The 18,167-nt window shown below is 36.8% G+C and overlaps 1 protein-coding gene across 1 annotated transcript in view; it reads left to right on the plus strand.

Moving 5' to 3' along the window:
- Positions 1–18,167, plus strand: part of LOC141568583 (uncharacterized) — a 376,689-nt gene that overhangs the window by 179,790 nt on the left and 178,732 nt on the right. The window contains exon 2 of the mRNA XM_074318849.2: positions 8,511–8,575. The gene's annotated coding sequence lies outside the window, so the exon portion shown is untranslated. The remainder of the gene's footprint in view (positions 1–8,510; positions 8,576–18,167) is intronic.

The raw sequence follows: 18,167 nt of genomic DNA on the forward strand, positions 1-18,167 counted from the left end.
TCACTATGTGGTCTGAAAATAATAGGTCAGATTCACATTCTATGGGAATCTTCCCAGAGTTATATAATTAAGGGTATGAATCTGATGCTTTTTTAAACAAAGATAAATCTATGGGAAATTCAGATTTTTCAGTTCAAGAACTCTGTGTGTTTATTTGTTGTTACGTGGTACATTAGTAATATGTTGGCTTTTAAGTTTAGTCTGAAGTTTAGCTAGTTCAAAAAGTTGTCAATTTAATAAAACTGTTTTGGAGAGTAAAACACCCTCAAACCAGTTGTTTTCATAGTTTTAGGTTTTCTGTTTTCGAGAATATTTTCAAAATATAAATGAGATTTCACTAATAAAGGCTTTAGATTCCAACTTGTATAGTTTGGAGTCATACTATGTCTATGTAGTGATCATTCCTTAAATATGCATTGCTGTTCAGAATTATTCAACAGAAAACTTGTGTCTGTTGAAACTAACATTTTCTTAAATTTACGTCAAGTTTCCCACATTCACAGAACACTTTCCCATCAATGCCTTGAACAATGTCTGTTTCACTTGAATGAAAATATGAATGAACTCAGTGTTTCATTTTATTCTCACAACCACCCTGAGAAATTCAGCTTTATTACGCCTTTGTTTCACAAGAAGACACTGAAGTTCAAAAGCCACACAACTTTTACTGGCACAGCTAAGTCTAAAAACCAAGATGAATTTATGTCTAAGTGGGTCCTGTTTGCTCTACATTTTTAATTAATAAGATAAATTTGTAACTCCATCTTGCCTATTATTTGCTATTCTAGACATTATGGCAACATGAATCTCACTGTCAAACACGTTTCACCTTTGTGGAAATACCCATTTTACTAAAACTTAAGAAAATAAATTTTCAATAAACATTCGTTGGGTATCTACTACATGCAAGTAAGTCACTGAACAAGACAGGCACACATTCTGCCCTCTTGATGCTTACTTTGCCGAAGGGGAGAGAATCAGCAAACAATAAGTAAGTCGATGCAGCAATGTGTTCTCAGGTTTTAAATGCTGTGGACAAATAAGCAGCAGGGATGTGGGAAGTGTGCCCTGGGGCAGGTTGTAACATTAAAGAGGGTGGTCAAGGTTTGAGTAAAGATCTAAAAACTGTGAGGAAGCTAGCCAAGCTGGAATGTGGGTGACAGGTGTTCTAGACAGAGAAGGTGACATGTGAGGCTCTGAGTCAGGGCAGCCTGCGTGATAGGAGAGGCATGAGAGAGCCAGGATAACTGAAGCAGACGTGAGGTGGGTGGTAAATGGTCTGGTCAGAGGACAGAGGTGGGGCAGGGCGGCAGAGGTCATGCAGACCTTGTAGGCCACTGTAAGACCTGTGCTTTTACTTTCATTGAAATGGGAAGTCATTGGAGCACTTGGAGCAGAAACCTGGCACAATTATCTTCTATTCTAGCAGGATTGGTCTCCTGCTGATTTGAGAGTAAGTTTTAGGGGATGTGATGGAAACCAAAAAATCTATTCCATAGCTATTGGGATAATCCAGGTGAGAAGTGATGGTGGCATGGGTAAGAATTGTAACAGTGCAGATGGTAAGAAATTGATGTATTTTAAATCTGCCAGTTACAGAATTTGCTAATGGATTGATTATGGGGTATAGGAAGAAACAACAAACCAAAGATATCTTTTAAAGATGTTTGGACTTAGCAACTAGTAATATTGGGTTGCTATTAACTGATACCGAAAGGGCTGTGGGAAAAGCAGGTTTGGGAGTAGAAGTTTGTTTTTACCATGTTTATTTTGAGATGTCACTTAGCCATCGAGAGGAAATGTGCAAGCGGTTTGGCTATAAGTCTGGAATTTAGGGAGGTCTGGGCTGGATATATAAATTTGGCAGTTATTAAGGTACAAAAGTGGTATAAAGTCTTGACATTAGATGGTGTGAATCTAGATAGAGATGTAAAAAACAACCAAGAACTGAGCCTTGATCTATTTCAATGTTCAGAGGTTGGGAGATGATGAGGAATCAGAGAAGGGAGTAGACAAGCAGCGTCAATGAGTTAGAAGGTGAGCGTGGAGTCCAAGAAGCCTAATGAAGAAAGAATTTCAAGGAGGAGAGATCAAGTATGATGAGGCCTGATAAGGCTGCTATCACAGTATGGAGTTTCGGAAGAGGGCTGGAGATGAAATCCTCACTGCTGTGGGTTCAAGAGGGAATGGAAATAAAGTTGATTGTGATGGTTAATATATAAATTCTTAATTTTTTTTTCCGTTTTTTTTTTTTTTTTGCTATGTAGGCTGTTAGAGAAAGAGATCTTAGTGGTAGGAGAAATAGGGCTAAGTAGGTTTTCTATTTTTTGAAGAGGGAAGAAATACTTATTTATATGCTGTGGGATTAATCTAATAGAGGGGGAAAGATATTAACACAGGAGAGAGGAGGAGGATTTCTGGAACAATGTTCTTGGGTAGGCGAGAGATAGAGGATCTAATTCATGGTAAAGGGCATTGTTTGGGGTGCAGATAGCTGATCTAGAGTAATAGAAAGAAGGCAGAATTGAGGGCACAGTTATAGGTAGATAGAGGATGTAGTGATGAAAATTTGAAATGCCTCCATTTTCTCGGTGAAATAAGGAGTAAGGACAGAGAAGAAGAGTAGAGGGAGTAGTTGCTGAAGATTTGGGAGGAGAAAGTGTGAAATTATTATATGGGAGAACAGAATAACTTGGAAAAAGAGTGTAATTACTGGCCAGCCATAGTGCTTATTAGGTTCTCATGGACATAATAAAAAAATCATTAACTTGTCCAGTTGTTATTTATTTCTTCTTATGATAACAGCTATTATCAGACACAAAATTTTACAGAATATGGTATCTTCTCAATGGGAAATAATGATTCATTTATGAAAATAAGACTATGTATAGCATCTCAATCCTATTTTCATGCACAAATTATACACAATTTATGTGAAATTAAACAAACTTTTTGCCATGTATGTAAAGTACTGTGGGGAACAACAGAATGCAATTTCTGTCTTTTAGGGTCATACCATCTCAGAGTTTAATGAAAGAGGTAGCCACACCATACTATTATAATAGAGAGCCTGAAAGAAATGCTATGGAATTTCCTGAGGGAGACAGAGGTCGAGGGGAATTTACGAAAGTCACAAGAAAAACAAAGAACTTGCTATTGGTCCTCAAGAACGTGTAGGACTTGAACAAATGGAGCGAATGAAAATAGTAGTAAATTTTGGAGTCCATGAAATGATATATATCACATATAATTAGGAATTAACTTCAGAGCATTCAAAATAAATACGAAAGCTTAGGGGAAAAGGTATTTTTTAAGAGTATGTTGCACAGGAGTGGAACTGGTAGAAATTAGACTGGGCAATATAGATTAGGGCTTTCAAATTGAATCAAATTTTAATTATCTATTTTAGAATAATTGTTTTTATAGTAACATTTTTTATAGTAACTTTAAACATTTGTTTATCAGTTCGATGCCCTATGAAAAACTGAACACTTTATATACAGTGTCTCATTTAATCCTTAGAAGAAGTTGCCCAGAGAGGCATAACTCTTTAGCTGGATAGGAAGACCTGCCTATAGCCATTGGGTTCCAACATAATTTTACTCAGACGAACTCTGCATCAAATATCTTATTTGGCCTCGTGTGTTTTTAAACTAAATTGATGAATTAAAGAAAAGAGTCTGGATGCTCAGACAGCCTGGTTATATCCCATATCCTGGTTGGATGTGTTTCTGGCTAGGTGTATGAACTGGGGTACATTATCTCTAACTTTCATTTTCTTCATCTTTCAGATGAGAATTATAATGTTTCAATCTCATATGACTGAAGCGATGACCAAATGAAGAAATGTAGTTTTTGGTAGCCTTATCTGATTGCACACCTATAGTTAATTCTTAGGTATGAGTAAAAACTTAAGACTCAATCTTGATTCAGTATCTCTTCATTTTTGGAACAATAATATTTAATGGTCAAGTGGTGGCATTGACTGATTTTAGAGGTATGAATGGCCTTCAGGTGAAATGGTCCAGTATAGTATGATGCTTGCACACAGTAGGTCCATGTATAAAATGAGAAAATCATTTGATTTATGGAGTAACTTCCAAAGAGAATTCTCAGATAGTATATAGTGTTTATGATAAACATTTTGTTCGTTACATTTCTGTCTTTAGATCATCATAATTTATTCATTTTTATAATGAGGAACTATGATCATTGTATTCTGACTATATATATATATATATATATCAATGTGTGTGTGTGTGTGTGTGTGTGTGTGTGTGTGTGGTGAGTCACAGTGCCATGAATTCCAGAAACAACCTAATCCTATTAGTTTGACTTTGTTTTGTTTTTAATAAATCTTAAGAGGACATTTATAAAAAAATTATTTTATGGTGCAAGGCAAAAGGCATATGTGAATAACAAAGAAAACTGTGTACTAAAAAGGAAGTTACTTTAGTTTTTAAATGTCAATAATTTTTTGCCAGAGGGTAAGGGGGGTGGGGGGTGGGGGGTGGGAGATTAGGGTAAGGGGGATCGAATATATGGTGATGGAAGGAGAACTGACTCTGGGTGATGAATACACAATGGGATTTATAGATGATGTAATACAGAATTGTACACCTGAAATCTATGTAATGTTACTAACAATTGTCACCCCAATAAATTTAATTAAAAAAAAAAGTCAATAATTTTTTTACTACCAAAAATTTATTTTGCCAGTATTTACTACTGCTTTGGTGTAATGAAACGTGCAACTTTGTGCAAAATATTTCATGGCTTACAGTCAGAATGTGTACTTTAAATTTCATATGAAAAACACGCAAAAGTAAACATGGTTTTCAAAAAATACAAGGGTGAGATCAATTATCTTTATACTGGGACAGTTTGGGGAGAAAAGAGAGAAAATACATCCTTTCTATACTATCAGGTAGATTAAAATTCTGTTTTAAAAATACAATTCTCACAAATAAAGGCTTCCAACTATTTCAAATGCATTGCATAACGCTTCTCAGTATAGCACTTATAGAGAGCACTCAGCCCCTTACAAAATATGGTTCAGTAATGCAAATCATGGTCTTGATTCTATCAATTCCAGCATCTTTTTATGATCCAATAATGTAAAAATATGAACAAATTAGATTAGCATTTTCCAAAGTGAGTTCCTAGGAGCATTTACATCAGAGGTGTTATCAGAATGGCGGTTCTATGGTCAATGATATTTGAAGAATCCTGCATTAAACAACGTTAATAACGAGCTTTTAATATGTAAACATTGTGTTTGGTGAATTTTCTAGCACACGCAACACTATGGCTTGCTAAATAATTTCACAACCAAATTTTAATTAAAAAAAAGTTTAACAACGTGTACCTTAAGAAAGCTGACCTAAATCAAATTACATCTGCTTCCAAAATATTAGCATTATTATTCTCCATCTTTACCAGAAGGTTTTCTTAGTAGCAGTGCTTTTACTAATCTCAGCAAGGCTAGAGCGCTCCTTCCTACCCCCTTGGTTTGCTCAGTCAGCTGCTGGTACCATCACTTCATATACAACTAATGACACTGACCAGAGCTGAGATGCTACTGATTCAGAACCTCAGAGTCCAACTAATTGATGATTCATTCCTTAGGAAAGCAGAACCTACCAGTACAAATGGCTTTATTGCATGTGGGGACTGCTTCATGAAATAGTGTCGTGGAGGTGAGTAGGAGAGGACAGCGCTAGCTGATGGGTGACTAAACCAAGAGACTAATTGAGAGAAGAGAATTAGGTCTGCTTTTGCTCCTGGGAGAGACTACTAGACCTACCATGAGGTTTCAGAAAACAGAAGGCAAGAAGTAGTAAGCAAAAGGCAAAAGCAGGTTTTTAGCGTTTGGTTTTGGATGCAGACTAGCTGACAATATATAGAACTGAAAATGTTTTATGCATGTTTACATTTCTTTTAAAGTTTATGTTAGTATAGCTGTTTGGTTTCATAAGAAACTTTTTTTTCATAATTCTTAAGGTTATCAGTAGTTCTTCATGTACACAGATAGGCGGATTGACTCTCCTGATCCCTTGAAAAAATTACTTCAAAGTTACCACATTTATTGTGAAATATTACAGCATTCTAAGAGGCTGAGTAAAAGAGAGTTCTTTAGTACACAATGATTAGCAAGTCAGATTTCATGGTGATTATTTCTCTGGACAAATCATTCAATATCCATTGATCTAATTTTCTTTGTGAATGAGGGTGCTGAAAAGGAAGGAAGAGACAGAACACTCACATATACCAACAGGGGGAGGTTCTTAGGTAATTAACAGCCAGCCCCTGCTGGGGCAGAGTCAAAGATGAAAGTGACATGAGGCCTGTCCTCGAAAAGCTTACAATGAAACAGAAAGAGTCAAATGTGACACAAAAGTAAGAACAGTACGCTATGGAAGTTCAGAGGAAGGAATGATAGTTTTCATGGGAGATATTGGGAAGGTTCCTTGGTGGTAAGGTGCTAAAAATGATGACTAAGAGGCATGATATTAATGGCAAGAAGAAAAAGTTCAAACGAAACAAGACCATAGGAATGTTAACCTCTTTCTTCCACGCAGCTTAAAATCAAGCCTGTGAAAAGTCCCAGGATGTGACTTGGGGAATTTCTCCAGGTTTTACCCTTTACCCTCCATGTCAGACATTTATTCTCTTCTAGCCAAGGTTGCTATCCCATTTGTCTCTACAAGGATTTTCTGTTTCAACATAATCCATTCAGACTGATAATATTCCCTCTAAACTTTCGGAGTTCTTTCTTTTCAAAACTTTACCCCACTCTCCAACTCTGCGTTGCTCTGCTTCTGCTTCTAAGCAGCTGGGACACCAGATTTCCCAACTGCCATTTGCCTGGGACATGTAATCAGACAGGTGGGCGTCACTGAGGAATCAAAAAGAGGCCAGAATATGAGAGCTGTGTTCATGGGAAAATTACTGTTGCATTTTGGTTGCAAATCATGGTAGGTGAAAAGGCTTTGTGTGAAATAAAGCCCCTTAAACCAGATGGTCGCCCTCACATGAAATCCTTGAATGTTCATTTGCTAAAAATGTCAGACTAGTGTTTTTGCTTGTTTGTTTTTGGTAAGGAATAGGAGAGTATTTAACATGTCTAATCAAGGAAGTCATATACTCTGGGTTTTTCATTAGGAAGGTTAATTTGGTGGCTATGCATGAAATGGATTAGCTGGGGAAGAGTCTCGTGTATTAGTTAATTGAACTTGGTCTAGAGTCACGGAATTGGAAGGCAAAAGAGAAAGAAATCTGAGGGAACCATATTGGAAGTGAAATCAGTAGGATATTACGACTGATTAAAAATGGGACCAAGGAAAGGGCAGCAGTGATGTAAGCATATCTCCAAGAAGTGCTGGGTAACAACAGGTGCCTTTGAGACTCAGTGGGTGACATTATTAATGAGAAACAGGAAAAGCAAGACAAAGGAAGTACTTTTATGCCCAGAGGTGGGGCTGTAGAGTGGGAGGAAGTATACTTTGTTTGGAATGAGAAGCTGAGACTGAGGTACCATCTTGGACAAAGTGTATCCTCTGTGAACTTATTTTTCTCTGATGAAACCTCTCTTGCAGACTGGTTAAATGAATTATATGTAATAGTTATGGAAGCTCCTATTCCATAGTTGATGCTTTACAAAGTTTGTTTAGAATTGAATGTCTGGAATGGAAAGGGACTTCACCCTAGTTCACCCAGCCCGGTCACCCTCCCTATGTTTAAAGATGTTCCCCAGTTTCTGCACCAAGAAGCCATTCTGCTCATACTTGGACCCCTCCAGAGATAGGAAACCCCTCACCTTACAAGATAACTCACTTTGTCTATGGAGAGCTCTGATTGTAAGTAATCTCAGGTACATTGTACCAAGGGTCTTCCTAAAGCATCTCTTCTCAAACCTCACTGTTTATGAGAACTGCTTCAGTAGCTTAAGGTCCCCATGAGATTAGCATTGGGTAGATCTGTGGGCAGCAAAGGAGTTGGTGTTTTAAAGAGTTTTCCAAGTGGTTCTGATGATGAGACTGTTTGATAAACATTATCCTAAAACTTCACCTTTGTGTCTTATTTAGATCACTAGGTATTAGATAGAATAAAACTATTATGCTTGAAGAAAATTGCTATTATGTTTCCAATGACTGTCTTTTCCAAATATAATATGACATTGCATGGGTAAACGTGTTTGGGGTAAATAAATAAATATAGAATAACTTTAAACATAACCTTGAGATGAAATAATGTTTTCTTAAGAAAATGGTGAAACTACAAATCATTTTTATCATGACAGCTAATATTTATTGAAGCATTCTATATGCTATTTATATTGTATGCCTTCTTTTATGTAATATTTATATTTTATTATTTTCCTTTTGTACAATTGTGACTTAGAAAGGTTATGTACCTTTCCCAGAGTCATAAAGTGCCACAGCTAAATTTCAAACACCACGTTTTATTGCCTTATATAAAAACTGAAAATATGTATCTTTTCTTTATAGACAAAAACATCTTCAAGGAACCTTATAGAGGTGGTACCACAAGAGAGAGATGTCCACATTTAAAAGTAAGCACAGAATTTCATCTACTATCATGTCTTTGTTCATTACTCTCCTATTTGTTTGCTTTTTTTTGTTGTTGTTTTTTTGTTTTTTGTTTTTTTGGTCATCGTGTTATCCGAAGTGCTTAACCAATAAGAATTTGACTCCAAAGATGGACTCATTTCTTTTCCTTTTTTTTTTTTTCCTGGAAGTCTTTTCCTGTGACCTTAGCTCCCTAGAGAAGTCTGTGTGGTCAGCAGAGTATTGAAAGTTCAGAGGGAATGGGAATGTAGAGTGAAAAAAGTGAAGGATAGGGCACTAAAGACTTGTTTTGTCTGTTTCGCAGTTGTGTTCAGAGCTAGCTGTGGTTTGTCTGTACATAATAGGTTTATACCAATGCATCTAAATCTGAATAACTATATGAATAGTTATCTATTCACAATGGTGTGCTTCTTTCTACTTGTGTGCTTTTGAAGTTTCATACAATTTCGTGACCTGAGTTCTAATTTTTTGAGACTGAAATAGTTCTTTTATGATAATTATCACCCTAGGATAAAAAGGGACTTGTAGACCTTGCTTTCCTTTACCAGTGATTCTCAATCTTAGATGTAATCTAAAATCATGTAAAGAAGTTCAAGAATTACAGATGCTCAGATTTTACTACAGACCAATTATAATTACAGAATCTTTGGCATGGGACCTAGGTGGGATGTATTTTAAAGCTTCTAGATGATTCTGGTGTGCAGCAGGGTTGAGAACTATAACTTAACTCCATGTTAGGAATCAAGCATAAAATTAGAGTCTGTACCACAGTTGTTTATCAAAAACAAGAACAAAAACAAAACTGAGCTCTCAATATCTGTAATCATTAAGAGAAATACTGGCTGTTGAAGGGTAAACTGAAAGCTTTGTGTGGATCAACATAATAAATTAATGAAATTTATATGCAAAGAAAGATTTTTTACGTAGAAATGTAAATGATTCTCAGAGAAATAGAAATGGTACTCAGATAAGCATTAGAAGCTAAAGGTAAAATTATAATTCAAACATCACGTGGGTAAAATCTAGTTTTTTAATATCTTTATAATAATAAATCTCAGTTAATTTTAATCCTGATTCTTAAAAAGTCAAAATTTTATTTAATGTTATATTTTGTTCAAAGCTCTGTTTCCAAACAGAACCATTTCTTTTTATAAAGTTCGCAAATTTCCTTAGAGAACTATATTATGGACATTTTTACTGCAATAACAGCATGCTTAGTGCCCTAAGTCACTTTCATGACCAAAGAAAGCTAGAAAATTAAAGCAAAACAACAAAACAAAATAAACAAACAACCCCCCCAAAAACAAACAAACAAACAAACAACCTACATTATATTCTTGACTAATTCCTTCAGCTCACAATTTCTTTCACATGTGGAGTACTGGTTACAACATATTACTTATTAAGCTTTACTTAAAAGGAAAATACTTTGATTTGTCAAGTACTTGATTCTTCTATAAATGATAGATTGCTTGTAGAAGTTGCCTTAGAGTCTTGGTTGAATGTTATTGGATCTTTTTCATATGTCACCAAGGTTTACTTAAATTGAATATAAGTGTTTGAGCTCTTAGACAACTATTTGTATTGTGAACAAATCCTAAATTATCTCATCATGCCAGTGGTATATCATAATGGCCACTGAAAAGACACACAGCCTAGAATTACTTTGATTATGGGGGTTCCAAGAAGTACCTGTGATTGACTCCCATAAGGCTAAGGGCCATCTCGACTACTGAGGGCATTTATTGTGATGTATTCTGTAAGTGGTCTCAACAGGACACCGTGAGACTGAAAACTGAATTATTCAGACATTCTTTTGCCAAGATTTCTAGTTTTGGTGTCTTTATGAAAGCCCTTTACTGTTACCACTGTGTTTTCCACACATAAGTTTTTACCTTTGTGATTTACCTCATTCATTTTCAAGTAAAGTTGGTTGGGTGCCATTTAATTTCCTGATTATTAAACTCTTCTGTTTTTAGGTTATCTTCTTCCCCTTCCCTTTGCCTTTCTTCCTTCCCTCCATCCCTTCCTTCCTTCTTTTTTTTTCTTCTTTCATTTACTCCTTCCTCTTCTTTCTTCCCTCTCTCTCCCTTTCTAATAACAACTGCTGGCCACAATCAAAATATAACTTTGTCATGGAGTATCTATTTAATGCTGTAAATCTGCAGTAATGACCCTTCCAATTGTTAGGGGTTGTTTTGAAAGGCATAAATTGAGCTATTAGTTCAGAGTATTTGCGTTTCTTCTTTTTTTCCTCTAGTGCTTTTATCTAGTTTCTGACTTTTAGATCTTTTTGCATCATTTTTGCAAGGTTTTTATAAAGTCGTCTCTTTGTGGAAATGCACTGCTTTGTTGAATCTCATGGAATTTTTATTGATTTGCAGTTCCTTCATCTTGGGATAAATCCTCAGTTACCTTGAATGATATATTTTGTGTTAGCTTCCTTTTGTTGTTTGCCATGTATGTTCTCTTTTACGTTTTGATTTTCCAGTCTTTAAGAAATGGTTTTATTCTGAGTTCTCATCACAGAGTTTGCAACACTTTATATTTGAATACTTTTCACTGTGGTTAAAACTTTTCAAATAAAATTGTTAATAATTGTATTGCCCTTCCCTTAATTAGTACTATTTTGTAGAGTTTACAAAGCATGCAACTGGCAGTTGTATTATTCTTTATATGGCTGATGATTTGGATTTGCCCCTTCCTCTAATACATTAAACTACATCTTGGTTCCTGAGCTATTGTTAAGTCAAACGTCGTTTCTATCTATTTGACAGATTTGTCTTAAGTCTTAAATGTTACAGTGTATGATAACGTTTTGTTAACTGTAAAGCATTGTGCAAAAAGAAAGCATTATTATTACCTGAAAAAAAGATGTATATCTTAATCAAATTTAAGCTTTTAAAAATATAAAACAGTTTAGTGATTATAGCATTTGATGGAACAAAGGAAAGGGGGTGAAAAAAAAAGAAAATGGAAGTATCTACAAGTCAAAATATGGAGGAAAATGGTGAATAGTACAGTTTGAGACAGCATCTAGGAAACAAAAAGGATTTTGGAAGTTATTCAGTTGTATGTTCTGTGATGACAAAATTTATCACAAAAAAAAGAGAAGAAATTTATGTGTTCTTTTGATGAGTATTTTTTTGACTAGAGAGAGATTGTAAAAGAGATAAAGATAGATGGAACAGATTATTATATATAGAGGAAATAGTAACAAATTCATAATATGTCTAGACACACACATCCATGAAAGTAAATAAGCTTTATTCTAAAATGAAAGCTTTTACCTGAACTCTAATTTCATGTTTCTGCAGATATATCTTTAGCACTTGTTTAGAATAAGCAACTATAAGCATACCTTGGATACATAGTGTGTTCACTTCCAGACTACTGCAGTAAATCAAATATTGCAATAAAATGAGTCACACAAATTTTTTGGTTTCCAAGTGCGTATAAAAGTTATGTTTACACTATACTGTAGTCTATTAAGTGTGCAGTAGCAAAAACAATGACCATACCTTAATTTAAAAAGTACTTTATTGCTAAAAAATGCAACCATCACTTGAGCCTTTAGCGAGCTGTAATCTTTTTGCTGGAGGAGGGTCTTGCCTTGATGTTGATGCCTGCTGACTGATCACGTGATTGTTGCTGAAGGGTGGGGTGGCTGTAGCAATCGCTTACAAGACCATGAAATTTGCTGCATTGATTGACTCTTCCTTTTATGACGGAGTTCTCTGTAGCTTGAGATGCTGTTTCATAGCATTTTACCCACAGTAGAACTTCTTTCAACATTGACATCCTTCCTCTCAAACACTGCAACTGCTTTATCAACTAAATTTATGTAATATTCTAAATCCTTTGTTGTAATTTCAACAATCTTCATAGCGTCTTCACCAGGAGTAGATGCCATCTCAAGAAACCACTTTCTTTGCGCATCCATACGAAAAAAAATTCCTCATCCGTAAAAATTTTATCATGAGATCGCAGCAAGTCAGTCACACCTTCAGGCTCCACTTCTAGTTCTAGTTCTCTTGCTATTTCCACCACATCTGTAGTTACCTCCTCCCCTGAAGTCTTGAGCCACTTGAAGTTACCCATGAGGGTTGGAAGGAGCTTCTTCCAAACTCCTGTTAACATTGATATTTTGACCACTTCCCATGAATCACCAATGTACTTAATGGTATCTGGAATGGTGAATCCTTTCCAGAAGGTTTACAATTTACTTTGCCTATACCCATGAAATAAATCACTGTTATGGCAGCTATAGCCTTACAGAATGTTATTTCTTAAATAAAAAGACATGGAAGTCAAATTTAATCCATGGGCTGCAGAATGGATGTTGTGTTAGCAGCCATGAAAACAACATTAATCTCATTGTACATCTCCATTGGAGCTCTTGAGTGACTAGGTGCATTGTCAATGAGCATTAATATTTTGAAAGGAATCTTTTTTTTTCTGAGCAGTACGCCACAACAGTGGGCTTAAAATATTCGGTAAACCATGTTATAAACAGATGTATTTTTATCCAGCCTTTGTTCCATTTATATAGCACAGGTAAAGTAGAATCAGCACAATTCTTAAGGGCCTTAGGATTTTCAGAATGATAAATCAGTATTGGCCTCAATTGAAAGTCACCAGCTGCATTAGCCCCTAAAGTGAGTCAGCCTGTCCTTTGAAGCTTTGAAGCCAGGCATTGGCTTCCCTTTGCTAGCTATGAAAGTCCTAGATAACATTTTATTCAAATATAAGGCCATTTCATCTACATTGAAAATCTGTTGTTTAGTGTAGCCACCTTCACTGCTTACCTTAGAGTGATATTCTGGAAACTTTTCTGCAGTCTGTATTAGCACTTACTGCTTTACTCCATACCTGTGTTATGGAGCTGGCTTCTTTCCTTAAACCTTGTGAACCCACTTCTGCTATCTTCAAATTTTTCTTCTGCAGGTTCCTCACATCTCTCAGGCCTCATAGAATTGAAGAGAGTTAGGTTAAGCCCAAACCCAACCCATCAGTGGAACATCAGCTCTTCGTCTTAGGACCAGTATAAAGCAAGGTGTGAGTCATGTTGGGCATGGCTCAGGAGTGGAGCAATATAAACACAGCTATGGCAAACACCGTCAGGTGTACGAGTACAGGAGTTTGTGAAGCAAGTGGAGCTGAGAGGTGTCAGATTTAAGCAAGGATTGGGGCATTCTCAGTTCATGGAGAGGAAAGAAGGGCCTGAGCTTCTGGAATGTGACAGAAAGATAGGCTGCATTTGAAAGGGAGATCTGGTTCCAATAACAGCCAGAATTAAGGCTCAGTGTTTCAGAAAGTCAGTGGAGTCTTGATGCCCCTTCCTACTAGGTTCCCTAAGGGAACAGTCTGTCCCTGATTTGCTTCAGTCTCATGGGAAGACAACCACACTATATTTCCAGCTCTATAGTTGCAGTTGTTCAACTATATAGTCCTAGTCATACTAGTTGTTCTGCCTCCACACTTCCTCGTATGCAATCTTTACTAGACTCCTCGAGATCCTACTAATGCTTCGATCCAAATCATCCCATCTCTAGACCTCACTATTCTTTCCCAGGCAGGGTCCCATAAAATTCCTTTCTTCAAAATGTACCCATTCCATGTCCCACTTCTTCTGGGTTTGTCATTTGTAAGACGAATCATCCATTCAACTATTCAGTCAGTCAGTCCCTCATCCACCCACTCATTCAACCAACAGAGCTTAATACCATGGGCTAGTCACTTCCATGAGTGCTGAAGATACAGAGAGAACAACACAAGACCCCTGTCATCATGGGGTTACCTTTCAGTGACAGGAAAATAGCAGAGAGGACGCAAAGGACTACTTAGCTATGAGTACTTTGTGTACTTTGTCCAGTCATATTGACACATAAAATAAACCATGACACATATCCATCCCCAACATGTTCTTATTCTCTCTCTCTCTCTCTCTCTCTCTCTTTCTTTTTTTCTTTTTTCTCCTACTTCAGCTGAGGGAATTATCTAATATCCCATCACTCAAACTAGAAACCTGGCAATTGGTCACCTGGTACTTCTAGCTCTGTGTGATAAATATATTATTATTTTTTAAAAATGTTTTCTTCCTCTTTATCTCTAGCACCTGCCTTAGTTCAGATCCTTGTTGTTTATGTCTGCCTGTCCTGTTATGTTGGTACAACTCTCTCACTGATCTCATTGCTACCAGTATTTTCATTTTTCTATCATTCCTCCACAGGCCCCAGAAAAGACCATCTAAAAGGTGAATGTGACCATATCGTTCACCTGTGTCTCAGTTTCTCCCTGTCCCCTGCAATGTAAAGGATGACTATTTCTTCAATGTACCTATAACTACTTTCCACTGAATTAAAACTTACTCATAAATTCAAGAGAAAATTGAAGGGACGTGCTAGTAAAGGAAACATGCATGAGTACCACCTTCTAGTTTTTAAATACGAACCAGCTATATATATAAAATGCTTTAACAGATGAGCTTTTCAAAGCATGGTGGTACCTCAAATGGCGGTTTTGCATCAAATGTTATTAAAGTTTACTGCCTTCTGTAGACGAGGATATTGTCCATTTAATTTGTATACATACAATTACAACTCATATATGTCCTACGTTAATCTAAACAAACCTAGTTTCTATTCCTGAACACTTATTTTGAGCAGTGTGATCTCAATGTGACTTTTCTATAGGAATAAACTTACATATAGAAATTATGTTTCTGAAAAACTGCTAGAAGTTTGTGCACACCATGAAATAAAAGAAATAGACAAGGAAAGTTAAAAGGAGACTTGGGCCAAAATAACATTTATCAAACATAGCCATGGATATTGGGTCTCCAATATTCAAGAATTGGATGTTTGCTAAAAACAAAACAAAAAACAACAACAAAATCACATGTGATTTGTCCAGCTGAGTCACTAAGGAATATTTACACGATTGTCCTTAACAATTTGAACACAAATACTCACCTTCCACCCTTTCCATAAAATGTATTCCTTAGTCCTTCTCATCACAGTCAAATACTCTTTTCTCTATTCTCATGTTCAAAGCCAAAACCTACCTGTGGTCTGTGGATCTACACTTTCCTTTACCCTAATTGCTAATCAGCAAGTTCTCATGGCTTTTTCTCTAAGAAGTATTTTAAGTCCATCTATTTCTTTTTAACTCTACCCTTCCCTCCTAGTATCTATAGTCCAGTATCTGCCATCTGGTTTCTTTCCATCCCTCCTTAAGTGTTCCTGGCACTTCCATTTTAGCCTATCTACAGTGCGTTCTATTCACCAAGAAGAAGGTGATCCTTTTGAAAGTACAAATCAGATCATGTCACTCATCTGTTGAAAGACAAGGTTACCCACCACTTCAATGAGATTCAAACTTCTTACCATGTCCTGCATGGTTGTACATGATCTGGCTTTGCCTCCCAACGCGACCTTCTTACCTACCACTCTCCCCTTACTTATTTTGCTCTAGGCACACTGGACTTCTCGGTGGACCATCTTGCCTTTGAAGGGAACTCACTCCTGCCTCGAGCCTTGTGCCCTGCTTGATTTATTTCCCTAGGAATTCTTTGTCAGGCTGGCTTTGCCTCTTCATTAGGCCATATGTAACTACCTGTTATGGTCTGATTTTTGTTTTCCTCAAATCCATATGTTGAAGTCCTAACCCCCAGTACCTCAGGATGTGACTATAGTTTGCTTGTGGTACCATAACAAAATACCACAGACTAGGGTGAATGAAACAACATAAATTGATTTTTTTTCACAGTTCTAAAAGTTAGAAATCCAAGATCAAGGTAACAACCACTTTCTTGCTATGTCCTCATATGGCCTTCCCTCTGTGTATGCACAGCCCTAGCGTCCCTTCCTCTTCTTATAAGCACATTGGCCAATTGGATTAGAGCCCAAATCATAAGATTTCATTTAGCCTTAATTATCTCCTTAAAGACCCTCTCTCCAAATATAGTCACATTGTGGGTTAGACCTTCAACATATGGATTTTGAGGGGAACAATTCAGTCTACAACATCGACCGCATTTGTAGAGAGGGTCCTTAAAGAGGTTAGTAAGTTAAAAGGAGGTCTTTAGGGTGAGGCCTAATCCAATATGATTGGTGTGCTTCTAAGAAGAGAATATTAGGACACAAACATACAAAGAGGGAAGACAGCGTAAACAGAGAGAAGACAGTCATCTGCAAGTCAAGAAGAGAAACCAACCCTGCCAGAACCTTAATCTTAGACTTTTAGCCTCCAGAATTATACAAAAATAAATTTATGGTGTTTATGCCACCCAATCTATGGTACTTCGTTATGATACCCCTAGCAAACTAATAAATCACCTCAGTAAGGCCTTTCCTGAGCACTCAAACTACGTAGTCCTTTGCTTCCTCTCTGCTATTTTCCTGTCACTGGAAGGTAACCCCATGACAACAGGGATCTTGTGTTGTTCTTTCTGTATCTTCAGCGCTCATAGAAGTGACTAGCCCATAGTATTAAGCTCTGTTGGTTGAATGAGTGGGTGGATGAGGGACTGACTGACTGAATAGTTGAATGGATGATTCGTCTTACAAATGACAAACCCAGAAGAAGTGGGACATGGAATGGGTACATTTTGAAGAAAGGAACTTTATGGGACCCTGCCTGGGAAGAACAGTGAGGTCTAGAGATGGGATGATTTAGATCAAAGCGTTTGTGGGAGCTCGAGGAGTCTAGTAAAGATTGCATACGAGGAAGTGTGGAGGCAGAACAACTAGTATGACTAGGACTATATAGTTGAACAACTGCAACTATAGAGCTGGAAGTATAGTGTGGTTGTCTTCCCATGAGACTGAAGCAAATCAGGGACAGGCTGTTCCCTTAGGGACCTAGTAGGAAGGCGCATCCAGACTCCACTGACTTTCTGAAACACTGAGCCTTAATTCTGGCTGTTATTGGAGCCAGATTTCCCTTTCAAATGCAGCCTGTCTTTCTGTCACATTCCAGAAGCTCAGGCCCTCCTTTCCTCTCCATGAACTGAGAATGCCCCAATCCTTGCTTAAATCTGACACCTCTCAGCTCCACTTGCTTCCCAAACTCCCTGTACTCGTACACCTGACGGTGTTTGCCATAGCTGTGTTTATATTGCTCCACTCCTGAGCCATGCCCAACATGACTCACACCTTGCTTTATACTGGTCCTAAGACGAAGAGCTGATGTTCCACTGAAATGAGAGAATATCGTCTCTGCTCAGGTCCAAAGGGAAGACCAGAGGACAGGAAAATCATAAAGCTACTAACCCGCTCATTAACATCTAAGGGGGACAGCCTCAGAAATTAAAAGAAAATAAATTTTAAAAAATATGTAAACCAAAAAACATTTAAAAAGCACATATTTGATATTGCATAACTATTAACACACAGTAACTCTACAGCAAGACTATGTATGTGTGTTTTATTAAATTTTTTTAATTCAGTGAAATTCATTGTCTACATGAGCAGAACTGTTCATATGAGCTGTCAGCTTGAATTTGAAAATGAACTTGTAGGATGGAATTGTATGTTATCATGGCATTATTAAAACCTGATTGAACCTGTATAA

The sequence above is a fragment of the Rhinolophus sinicus genome, chromosome 7, assembly GCF_057876585.1.
Source record: "Rhinolophus sinicus isolate RSI-liver-muscle chromosome 7, RSI-T2T, whole genome shotgun sequence".
Taxonomy (NCBI): Eukaryota; Metazoa; Chordata; class Mammalia; order Chiroptera; family Rhinolophidae; genus Rhinolophus; species Rhinolophus sinicus.